Genomic DNA, 12,914 nt, shown 5'->3' on the forward strand with positions numbered 1-12,914 from the left:
AGCGAGCCTAGGCCTTTTGGAAGCGAAAGCTAGCTGCAGGCAGGAGGTAGGGTTACAGGCCATAAGCTCAACTCTCAGAAGTGTGTATGCATGGGAGGCAGATGTCTTCTACCCACTCGTACATGCGAGTGGGAACCTACTACACTCTGATGAAAAAGGACTTTGGAAATCGCTGTATTCAACTCAGATACACGTGGGTTCAGGCACAACGATTCCACATGCCTTTCTCACAACCTTTCCCTGCCACTAACATGAGGACGTTAGCAGCTCCTTCTACAGTCAAGCAGGATGCGGGAGGGTTGTGCCCTGTCCTTAGCTCTCACAGGGAAGCATGTCTTGAAGCCAGCGGTCAACTAGCTGCATACTTATGGCAGGGTCAAGGTAGCAGTATTCTGAGACAGAAGGTTCCCAGATTACCACTCTACTGCACCTGGAGATACCCTCCAGGTCTGCATTGTTAACTTGCGTCTCAGAGGCCTCTGGCAAACGTCTCTGGTGAAGACGTGCGAAACTCACTCTGCAGGCAGTGTGGAACTGTGAGGGACTGAGGGTCAGCTCAACTCTCAGCAGTAAGATGTTTTTGGACAAGGCGTTCAAATACCTACTCACGTATGGAACTTAGTATGTAGCACCAGTCTACCCCAGGAATTACTAGGAAATCGCTTGATTGAGCTTGGAGGCACTCGTCTTGTGTGCCGGGAGATTCCAGTTACCTCTCCCAACACTTGCGTCAAGCAGCGAGCCTAGGCCTTTTGGAAGCGAAATGTAGCGGCAGGCAGGATGTTGGGTTACAGGCCATAAGCTCAACTCTCAGAAGTGTGTATGCATGGGTGGCAGATGTCTGCTACCCACTCGGACATGGGAGTTGGAACCTAGCTACACTCCTATTGAAGAAGGACTTTGGAAATCGCTGTATTCAACTCAGATACACGGGAGTTCAGGCCCAATGCTTACACATGCTTTTCCCACAAACTATCCCAGCCACTAACAGAAGGAGGTTAGCAGGTAAGTCTACAGTCAGGCAGGATGCAGGAGGGTCCTGCCCTGTCCTCAGCTCTCACAGGGAAGCATGCCTTGAAGGCAGCTCTCAACTAGCTGCATTCTTATGACAGTGTGAAGGTAGCAGTATTCTGAGTAGGGAGGTTCCCAGATTACCACTCTACTGCACCTGGAGATACCCTCCAGGTCTGCATTGTTAACTTGCGTCTCAGAAGCCTGTGGCAAACGTCTCTGGTGAAGACCTGCGAAACTCACTCTGCAGGCAGTGTGGAACTGTGAGGGACTGAGGGTGAGCTCAACTCTCAGAAGTAAGATGCTTTTGGACAAGGCGTTCAGCTACATTCTCACGTATGGAACTTAGTATGTAGCACCTGTCTACCCCAGGAATTACTAGGCTATCGCTGGAATGAGCTTGGAGGCACTAGTCTTGTGTGCCGGGAGATTCCAATTACCTCTCCCAACACTTCCGTCAAACAGCGAGCCTAGGCCTTTTAGAAGTGAAAGGAACCAGCAGGCTGGATGGGGAGGTACAGGCCTTAAGCTCAACTCTCAGAAGTGTGTATGCAGGGGAGACAGATGTCTGCTACCCACTCTGACATGGGAGTTGGAAACTACCTACACTCTGATTGAAGAAGGCCATTGGAAATCGCTGTATTCAACTCAGATACACAGGAGTTCAGGCCCAATGCTTACACATGCTTTTCCCGCAACCTCTCTCAGCCACTAACATTAGGATGTTAGCAGCTGCGCCTACAGTCAGGCAGGATGCGGGTGGGTTCTGCCCTGTCCTCAGCACTCCCAGGGAAGCATGCCTAGAAGCCAGCTCTCAACTAGCTGCATTCTTATGGCAGTGTGAAGGTAGCAGTATTCTGAGTAAGGAGGTTCCCAGATTACCACTCTACTGCACCTGGAGATACCCTCCAGGTCTGCATTGTTAACTTGCGTCTCAGAAGCCTCTGGCAAACGTCTCTGGTGAAGACGTCCGAAACTCACTCTGCAGGCAGTGTGGAACTGTGAGGGACTGAGGGTGAGCTCAACTCTCAGAAGTAAGATGTTTTTGGACAAGGCGTTCAACTACCTACTCACGTATGGAACTTAGTATGTAGCACCAGTCTACCCCAGGAATTACTAGGAAATCGCTTGATTGAGCTTGGAGGCACTCGTCTTGTGTGCCGGGAGATTCCAGTTACCTCTCCCAACACTTGCGTCAAGCAGCGAGCCTAGGCCTTTTGGAAGCGAAAGGTAGCGGCAGGCAGGATGTTGGGTTACAGGCCATAAGCTCAACTCTCAGAAGTGTGTATGCATGGGTGGCAGATGTCTGCTACCCACTCGGACATGGGAGTTGGAACCTAGCTACACTCCTATTGAAGAAGGACTTTGGAAATCGCTGTATTCAACTCAGATACACGGGAGTTCAGGCCCAATGCTTACACATGCTTTTCCCACAAACTATCCCAGCCACTAACAGAAGGAGGTTAGCAGGTAAATCTACAGTCAGGCAGGATGCGGGAGGGTGCTGCCCTGTCCTCAGCTCTCACAGGGCAGCATGCCTTGAAGCCAGCTCTCAACTAGCTGCATTCTTATGACAGTGTGAAGGTAGCAGTATTCTGAGTAAGGAGGTTCCCAGATTACCACTCTACTGCACCTGGAGATACCCTCCAGGTCTGCATTGTTAACTTGCGTCTCAGAGGCCTCTGGCAAACGTCTCTGGTGAAGACGTGCGAAACTCACTCTGCAGGCAGTGTGGAACTGTGAGGGACTGAGGGTCAGCTCAACTCTCAGCAGTAAGATGTTTTTGGACAAGGCGTTCAAATACCTACTCACGTATGGAACTTAGTATGTAGCACCAGTCTACCCCAGGAATTACTGGGAAATCGCTGGATTGAGCTTGGAGGCACTAGTCTTGTTGCCGGGAGATTCCAGTTACCTCTCCCAACACTTCGGTGAAGCAGCGAGCCTAGGCCTTTTGGAAGCGAAAGCTAGCTGCAGGCAGGAGGTAGGGATACAGGCCATAAGCTCAACTCTCAGAAGTGTGTATGCATGGGAGGCAGATGTCTGCTACCCACTCGTACATGCGAGTGGGAACCTACTACACTCTGATGAAAAAGGACTTTGGAAATCGCTGTATTCAACTCAGATACACGTGGGTTCAGGCACAACGATTCCACATGCTTTTCTCACAACCTTTCCCTGCCACTAACATGAGGACGTTAGCAGCTCCTTCTACAGTCAAGCAGGATGCGGGAGGGTTGTGCCCTGTCCTTAGCTCTCACAGGGAAGCATGTCTTGAAGCCAGCGGTCAACTAGCTGCATACTTATGGCAGGGTCAAGGTAGCAGTATTCTGAGACAGGAGGTTCCCAGATTACCACTCTACTGCACCTGGAGATACCCTCCAGGTCTGCATTGTTAACTTGCGTCTCAGAGGCCTCTGGCAAACGTCTCTGGTGAAGACGTGCGAAACTCACTCTGCAGGCAGTGTGGAACTGTGAGGGACTGAGGGTCAGCTCAACTCTCAGCAGTAAGATGTTTTTGGACAAGGCGTTCAAATACCTACTCACGTATGGAACTTAGTATGTAGCACCAGTCTACCCCAGGAATTACTAGGCAATCGCTTGATTGAGCTTGGAGGCACTCGTCTTGTGTGCCGGGAGATTCCAATTACCTCTCCCAACACTTGCGTCAAGCAGCGAGCCTAGGCCTTTTGGAAGCGAAAGGTAGCGGCAGGCACGATGTAGGGTTACAGGCCATAAGCTCAACTCTCAGAAGTGTGTATGCATGGGAGGCAGATGTCTGCTACCCACTCGGACATGGGAGTTGGAATCTAGCTACACTCCTATTGAAGAAGGATGTTGTAAATCGCTGTATTCAACTCAGATACTCGGGAGTTCAGGCCCAATGCTTACACATGCTTTTCCCACAACCTATCCCAGCAACTAACATTAGGATGTTAGCAGCTGCGCCTACAGTCAGGCAGGATGCGGGAGTGTTCTGCCCTGTCCTCAGCTCTCACAGGGAAGCATGCCTAGAAGCCAGCTCTCAACTAGCTGCATTCTTATGACAGTGTGAAGGTAGCAGTATTCTGAGTAAGGCGGTTCCGAGATTACCACTCTACTGCACCTGGAGATACCCTCCAGGTCTGCATTGTTAACTTGCGTCTCAGAAGCCTGTGGCAAACGTCTCTGGAGAAGACCTGCGAAACTCACTCTGCAGGCAGTGTGGAACTGTGAGGGACTGAGGGTGAGCTCAACTCTCAGAAGTAAGATGCTTTTGGACAAGGCGTTCAGCTACATTCTCAGGTATGGAACTTAGTATGTAGCACCTGTCTACCCCAGGAATTACTAGGCTATCGCTGGAATGAGCTTGGAGGCACTAGTCTTGTGTGCCGGGAGATTCCAAATACCTCTCCCAACACTTCCGTCAAACAGCGAGCCTAGGCCTTTTAGAAGTGAAAGGAACCAGCAGGCTGGATGGGGAGGTACAGGCCTTAAGCTCAACTCTCAGAAGTGTGTATGCAGGGGAGACAGATGTCTGCTACCCACTCTGACATGGGAGATGGAAACTACCTACACTCTGATTGAAGAAGGTCATTGGAAATCGCTGTATTCAACTCAGATACACAGGAGTTCAGGCCCAATGCTTACACATGCTTTTCCCGCAACCTCTCTCAGCCACTAACATTAGGATGTTAGCAGCTGCGCCTACAGTCAGGCAGGATGCGGGTGGGTTCTGCCCTGTCCTCAGCACTCCCAGGGAAGCATGCCTAGAAGCCAGCTCTCAACTAGCTGCATTTTTATGGCAGTGTGAAGGTAGCAGTATTCTGAGTAAGGAGGTTCCCAGATTACCACTCTACTGCACCTGGAGATACCCTCCAGGTCTGCATTGTTAACTTGCGTCTCAGAAGCCTCTGGCAAACGTCTCTGGTGAAGACGTCCGAAACTCACTCTGCAGGCAGTGTGGAACTGTGAGGGACTGAGGGTGAGCTCAACTCTCAGAAGTAAGATGTTTTTGGACAAGGCGTTCAACTACCTACTCACGTATGGAACTTAGTATGTAGCACCAGTCTACCCCAGGAATTACTAGGAAATCGCTTGATTGAGCTTGGAGGCACTCGTCTTGTGTGCCGGGAGATTCCAGTTACCTCTCCCAACACTTGCGTCAAGCAGCGAGCCTAGGCCTTTTGGAAGCGAAAGGGAGCGGCAGGCAGGATGTTGGGTTACAGGCCATAAGCTCAACTCTCAGAAGTGTGTATGCATGGGTGGCAGATGTCTGCTACCCACTCGGACATGGGAGTTGGAACCTAGCTACACTCCTATTGAAGAAGGACTTTGGAAATCGCTGTATTCAACTCAGATACACGGGAGTTCAGGCCCAATGCTTACACATGCTTTTCCCACAAACTATCCCAGCCACTAAGAGAAGGAGGTTAGCAGGTATGTCTACAGTCAGGCAGGATGCGGGAGGGTCCTGCCCTGTCCTCAGCTCTCACAGGGAAGCATGCCTTGAAGCCAGCTCTCAACTAGCTGCATTCTTATGACAGTGTGAAGGTAGCAGTATTCTGAGTAAGGAGGTTCCCAGATTACCACTCTACTGCACCTGGAGATACCCTCCAGGTCTGCATTGTTAACTTGCGTCTCAGAAGCCTGTGGCAAACGTCTCTGGTGAAGACCTGCGAAACTCACTCTGCAGGCAGTGTGGAACTGTGAGGGACTGAGGGTGAGCTCAACTCTCAGAAGTAAGATGCTTTTGGACAAGGCGTTCAGCTACATTCTCACGTATGGAACTTAGTATGTAGCACCTGTCTACCCCAGGAATTACTAGGCTATCGCAGGAATGAGCTTGGAGGCACTAGTCTTGTGTGCCGGGAGATTCCAATTACCTCTCCCAACACTTCCGTCAAACAGCGAGCCTAGGCCTTTTAGAAGTGAAAGGAACCAGCAGGCTGGATGGGGAGGTACAGGCCTTAAGCTCAACTCTCAGAAGTGTGTATGCAGGGGAGACAGATGTCTGCTACCCACTCTGACATGGGAGTTGGAAACTACCTACACTCTGATTGAAGAAGGCCATTGGAAATCGCTGTATTCAACTCAGATACACAGGAGTTCAGGCCCAATGCTTACACATGCTTTTCCCGCAACCTCTCTCAGCCACTAACATTAGGATGTTAGCAGCTGCGCCTACAGTCAGGCAGGTTGCGGGTGGGTTCTGCCCTGTCCTCAGCACTCCCAGGGAAGCATGCCTAGAAGCCAGCTCTCAACTAGCTGCATTCTTATGGCAGTGTGAAGGTAGCAGTATTCTGAGTCAGGAGGTTCCAAGATTACCACTCTACTGCACCTGGAGATACCCTCCAGGTCTGCATTGTTAACTTGCGTCTCAGAAGCCTCTGGCAAACGTCTCTGGTGAAGACGTCCGAAACTCACTCTGCAGGCAGTGTGGAACTGTGAGGGACTGAGGGTGAGCTCAACTCTCAGAAGTAAGATGTTTTTGGACAAGGCGTTCAACTACCTACTCACGTATGGAACTTAGTATGTAGCACCAGTCTACCCCAGGAATTACTAGGAAATCGCTTGATTGAGCTTGGAGGCACTCGTCTTGTGTGCCGGGAGATTCCAGTTACCTCTCCCAACACTTGCGTCAAGCAGCGAGCCTAGGCCTTTTGGAAGCGAAAGGTAGCGGCAGGCAGGATGTTGGGTTACAGGCCATAAGCTCAACTCTCAGAAGTGTGTATGCATGGGTGGCAGATGTCTGCTACCCACTCGGACATGGGAGTTGGAACCTAACTACACTCCTATTGAAGAAGGACTTTGGAAATCGCTGTATTCAACTCAGATACACGGGAGTTCAGGCCCAATGCTTACACATGCTTTTCCCACAAACTATCCCAGCCACTAACAGAAGGAGGTTAGCAGGTAAGTCTACAGTCAGGCAGGATGCGGGAGGGTCCTGCCCTGTCCTCAGCTCTCACAGGGAAGCATGCCTTGAAGCCAGCTCTCAACTAGCTGCATTCTTATGACAGTGTGAAGGTAGCAGTATTCTGAGTAAGGAGGTTCCCAGATTACCACTCTACTGCACCTGGAGATACCCTCCAGGTCTGCATTGTTAACTTGCGTCTCAGAGGCCTCTGGCAAACGTCTCTGGTGAAGACGTGCGAAACTCACTCTGCAGGCAGTGTGGAACTGTGAGAGACTGAGGGTCAGCTCAACTCTCAGCAGTAAGATGTTTTTGGACAAGGCGTTCAAATACCTACTCACGTATGGAACTTAGTATGTAGCACCAGTCTACCCCAGGAATTACTGGGAAATCGCTGGATTGAGCTTGGAGGCACTAGTCTTGTTGCCGGGAGATTCCAGTTACCTCTCCCAACACTTCGGTGAAGCAGCGAGCCTAGGCCTTTTGGAAGCGAAAGCTAGCTGCAGGCAGGAGGTAGGGTTACAGGCCATAAGCTCAACTCTCAGAAGTGTGTATGCATGGGAGGCAGATGTCTTCTACCCACTCGTACATGCGAGTGGGAACCTACTACACTCTGATGAAAAAGGACTTTGGAAATCGCTGTATTCAACTCAGATACACGTGGGTTCAGGCACAACGATTCCACATGCCTTTCTCACAACCTTTCCCTGCCACTAACATGAGGACGTTAGCAGCTCCTTCTACAGTCAAGCAGGATGCGGGAGGGTTGTGCCCTGTCCTTAGCTCTCACAGGGAAGCATGTCTTGAAGCCAGCGGTCAACTAGCTGCATACTTATGGCAGGGTCAAGGTAGCAGTATTCTGAGACAGAAGGTTCCCAGATTACCACTCTACTGCACCTGGAGATACCCTCCAGGTCTGCATTGTTAACTTGCGTCTCAGAGGCCTCTGGCAAACGTCTCTGGTGAAGACGTGCGAAACTCACTCTGCAGGCAGTGTGGAACTGTGAGGGACTGAGGGTCAGCTCAACTCTCAGCAGTAAGATGTTTTTGGACAAGGCGTTCAAATACCTACTCACGTATGGAACTTAGTATGTAGCACCAGTCTACCCCAGGAATTACTAGGAAATCGCTTGATTGAGCTTGGAGGCACTCGTCTTGTGTGCCGGGAGATTCCAGTTACCTCTCCCAACACTTGCGTCAAGCAGCGAGCCTAGGCCTTTTGGAAGCGAAATGTAGCGGCAGGCAGGATGTTGGGTTACAGGCCATAAGCTCAACTCTCAGAAGTGTGTATGCATGGGTGGCAGATGTCTGCTACCCACTCGGACATGGGAGTTGGAACCTAGCTACACTCCTATTGAAGAAGGACTTTGGAAATCGCTGTATTCAACTCAGATACACGGGAGTTCAGGCCCAATGCTTACACATGCTTTTCCCACAAACTATCCCAGCCACTAACAGAAGGAGGTTAGCAGGTAAGTCTACAGTCAGGCAGGATGCAGGAGGGTCCTGCCCTGTCCTCAGCTCTCACAGGGAAGCATGCCTTGAAGGCAGCTCTCAACTAGCTGCATTCTTATGACAGTGTGAAGGTAGCAGTATTCTGAGTAGGGAGGTTCCCAGATTACCACTCTACTGCACCTGGAGATACCCTCCAGGTCTGCATTGTTAACTTGCGTCTCAGAAGCCTGTGGCAAACGTCTCTGGTGAAGACCTGCGAAACTCACTCTGCAGGCAGTGTGGAACTGTGAGGGACTGAGGGTGAGCTCAACTCTCAGAAGTAAGATGCTTTTGGACAAGGCGTTCAGCTACATTCTCACGTATGGAACTTAGTATGTAGCACCTGTCTACCCCAGGAATTACTAGGCTATCGCTGGAATGAGCTTGGAGGCACTAGTCTTGTGTGCCGGGAGATTCCAATTACCTCTCCCAACACTTCCGTCAAACAGCGAGCCTAGGCCTTTTAGAAGTGAAAGGAACCAGCAGGCTGGATGGGGAGGTACAGGCCTTAAGCTCAACTCTCAGAAGTGTGTATGCAGGGGAGACAGATGTCTGCTACCCACTCTGACATGGGAGTTGGAAACTACCTACACTCTGATTGAAGAAGGCCATTGGAAATCGCTGTATTCAACTCAGATACACAGGAGTTCAGGCCCAATGCTTACACATGCTTTTCCCGCAACCTCTCTCAGCCACTAACATTAGGATGTTAGCAGCTGCGCCTACAGTCAGGCAGGATGCGGGTGGGTTCTGCCCTGTCCTCAGCACTCCCAGGGAAGCATGCCTAGAAGCCAGCTCTCAACTAGCTGCATTCTTATGGCAGTGTGAAGGTAGCAGTATTCTGAGTAAGGAGGTTCCCAGATTACCACTCTACTGCACCTGGAGATACCCTCCAGGTCTGCATTGTTAACTTGCGTCTCAGAAGCCTCTGGCAAACGTCTCTGGTGAAGACGTCCGAAACTCACTCTGCAGGCAGTGTGGAACTGTGAGGGACTGAGGGTGAGCTCAACTCTCAGAAGTAAGATGTTTTTGGACAAGGCGTTCAACTACCTACTCACGTATGGAACTTAGTATGTAGCACCAGTCTACCCCAGGAATTACTAGGAAATCGCTTGATTGAGCTTGGAGGCACTCGTCTTGTGTGCCGGGAGATTCCAGTTACCTCTCCCAACACTTGCGTCAAGCAGCGAGCCTAGGCCTTTTGGAAGCGAAAGGTAGCGGCAGGCAGGATGTTGGGTTACAGGCCATAAGCTCAACTCTCAGAAGTGTGTATGCATGGGTGGCAGATGTCTGCTACCCACTCGGACATGGGAGTTGGAACCTAGCTACACTCCTATTGAAGAAGGACTTTGGAAATCGCTGTATTCAACTCAGATACACGGGAGTTCAGGCCCAATGCTTACACATGCTTTTCCCACAAACTATCCCAGCCACTAACAGAAGGAGGTTAGCAGGTAAATCTACAGTCAGGCAGGATGCGGGAGGGTGCTGCCCTGTCCTCAGCTCTCACAGGGCAGCATGCCTTGAAGCCAGCTCTCAACTAGCTGCATTCTTATGACAGTGTGAAGGTAGCAGTATTCTGAGTAAGGAGGTTCCCAGATTACCACTCTACTGCACCTGGAGATACCCTCCAGGTCTGCATTGTTAACTTGCGTCTCAGAGGCCTCTGGCAAACGTCTCTGGTGAAGACGTGCGAAACTCACTCTGCAGGCAGTGTGGAACTGTGAGGGACTGAGGGTCAGCTCAACTCTCAGCAGTAAGATGTTTTTGGACAAGGCGTTCAAATACCTACTCACGTATGGAACTTAGTATGTAGCACCAGTCTACCCCAGGAATTACTGGGAAATCGCTGGATTGAGCTTGGAGGCACTAGTCTTGTTGCCGGGAGATTCCAGTTACCTCTCCCAACACTTCGGTGAAGCAGCGAGCCTAGGCCTTTTGGAAGCGAAAGCTAGCTGCAGGCAGGAGGTAGGGATACAGGCCATAAGCTCAACTCTCAGAAGTGTGTATGCATGGGAGGCAGATGTCTGCTACCCACTCGTACATGCGAGTGGGAACCTACTACACTCTGATGAAAAAGGACTTTGGAAATCGCTGTATTCAACTCAGATACACGTGGGTTCAGGCACAACGATTCCACATGCTTTTCTCACAACCTTTCCCTGCCACTAACATGAGGACGTTAGCAGCTCCTTCTACAGTCAAGCAGGATGCGGGAGGGTTGTGCCCTGTCCTTAGCTCTCACAGGGAAGCATGTCTTGAAGCCAGCGGTCAACTAGCTGCATACTTATGGCAGGGTCAAGGTAGCAGTATTCTGAGACAGGAGGTTCCCAGATTACCACTCTACTGCACCTGGAGATACCCTCCAGGTCTGCATTGTTAACTTGCGTCTCAGAGGCCTCTGGCAAACGTCTCTGGTGAAGACGTGCGAAACTCACTCTGCAGGCAGTGTGGAACTGTGAGGGACTGAGGGTCAGCTCAACTCTCAGCAGTAAGATGTTTTTGGACAAGGCGTTCAAATACCTACTCACGTATGGAACTTAGTATGTAGCACCAGTCTACCCCAGGAATTACTAGGCAATCGCTTGATTGAGCTTGGAGGCACTCGTCTTGTGTGCCGGGAGATTCCAATTACCTCTCCCAACACTTGCGTCAAGCAGCGAGCCTAGGCCTTTTGGAAGCGAAAGGTAGCGGCAGGCACGATGTAGGGTTACAGGCCATAAGCTCAACTCTCAGAAGTGTGTATGCATGGGAGGCAGATGTCTGCTACCCACTCGGACATGGGAGTTGGAATCTAGCTACACTCCTATTGAAGAAGGATGTTGTAAATCGCTGTATTCAACTCAGATACTCGGGAGTTCAGGCCCAATGCTTACACATGCTTTTCCCACAACCTATCCCAGCAACTAACATTAGGATGTTAGCAGCTGCGCCTACAGTCAGGCAGGATGCGGGAGTGTTCTGCCCTGTCCTCAGCTCTCACAGGGAAGCATGCCTAGAAGCCAGCTCTCAACTAGCTGCATTCTTATGACAGTGTGAAGGTAGCAGTATTCTGAGTAAGGCGGTTCCGAGATTACCACTCTACTGCACCTGGAGATACCCTCCAGGTCTGCATTGTTAACTTGCGTCTCAGAAGCCTGTGGCAAACGTCTCTGGTGAAGACCTGCGAAACTCACTCTGCAGGCAGTGTGGAACTGTGAGGGACTGAGGGTGAGCTCAACTCTCAGAAGTAAGATGCTTTTGGACAAGGCGTTCAGCTACCTTCTCACGTATGGAACTTAGTATGTAGCAGCAGTCTACCACACGAATTACTAGGCAATCGCTGGAATGAGCTTGGAGGCCCTAGTCTTGTGTGCCGGGAGATTCCAATTACCTCTCCCAACACTTCCGTCAAACAGCGAGCCTAGGCCTTTTAGAAGTGAAAGGAACCAGCAGGCTGGATGGGGAGGTACAGGCCTTAAGCTCAACTCTCAGAAGTGTGTATGCAGGGGAGACAGATGTCTGCTACCCACTCTGACATGGGAGTTGGAAACTACCTACACTCTGATTGAAGAAGGCCATTGGAAATCGCTGTATTCAACTCAGATACACAGGAGTTCAGGCCCAATGCTTACACATGCTTTTCCCGCAACCTCTCTCAGCCACTAACATTAGGATGTTAGCAGCTGCGCCTACAGTCAGGCAGGATGCGGGTGGGTTCTGCCCTGTCCTCAGCACTCCCAGGGAAGCATGCCTAGAAGCCAGCTCTCAACTAGCTGCATTCTTATGGCAGTGTGAAGGTAGCAGTATTCTGAGTCAGGAGGTTCCCAGATTACCACTCTACTGCACCTGGAGATACCCTCCAGGTCTGCATTGTTAACTTGCGTCTCAGAAGCCTCTGGCAAACGTCTCTGGTGAAGACGTCCGAAACTCACTCTGCAGGCAGTGTGGAACTGTGAGGGACTGAGGGTGAGCTCAACTCTCAGAAGTAAGATGTTTTTGGACAAGGCGTTCAACTACCTACTCACGTATGGAACTTAGTATGTAGCACCAGTCTACCCCAGGAATTACTAGGAAATCGCTTGATTGAGCTTGGAGGCACTCGTCTTGTGTGCCGGGAGATTCCAGTTACCTCTCCCAACACTTGCGTCAAGCAGCGAGCCTAGGCATTTTGGAAGCGAAAGGTAGCGGCAGGCAGGATGTTGGGTTACAGGCCATAAGCTCAACTCTCAGAAGTGTGTATGCATGGGTGGCAGATGTCTGCTACCCACTCGGACATGGGAGTTGGAACCTAGCTACACTCCTATTGAAGAAGGACTTTGGAAATCGCTGTATTCAACTCAGATACACGGGAGTTCAGGCCCAATGCTTACACATGCTTTTCCCACAAACTATCCCAGCCACTAACAGAAGGAGGTTAGCAGGTAAGTCTACAGTCAGGCAGGATGCGGGAGGGTCCTGCCCTGTCCTCAGCTCTCACAGGGAAGCATGCCTTGAAGCCAGCTCTCAACTAGCTGCATTTTTATGACAGTGT

Source organism: Canis lupus, chromosome 28 (assembly GCF_048164855.1).
Source record: "Canis lupus baileyi chromosome 28, mCanLup2.hap1, whole genome shotgun sequence".
Classification (NCBI taxonomy): Eukaryota; Metazoa; Chordata; class Mammalia; order Carnivora; family Canidae; genus Canis; species Canis lupus.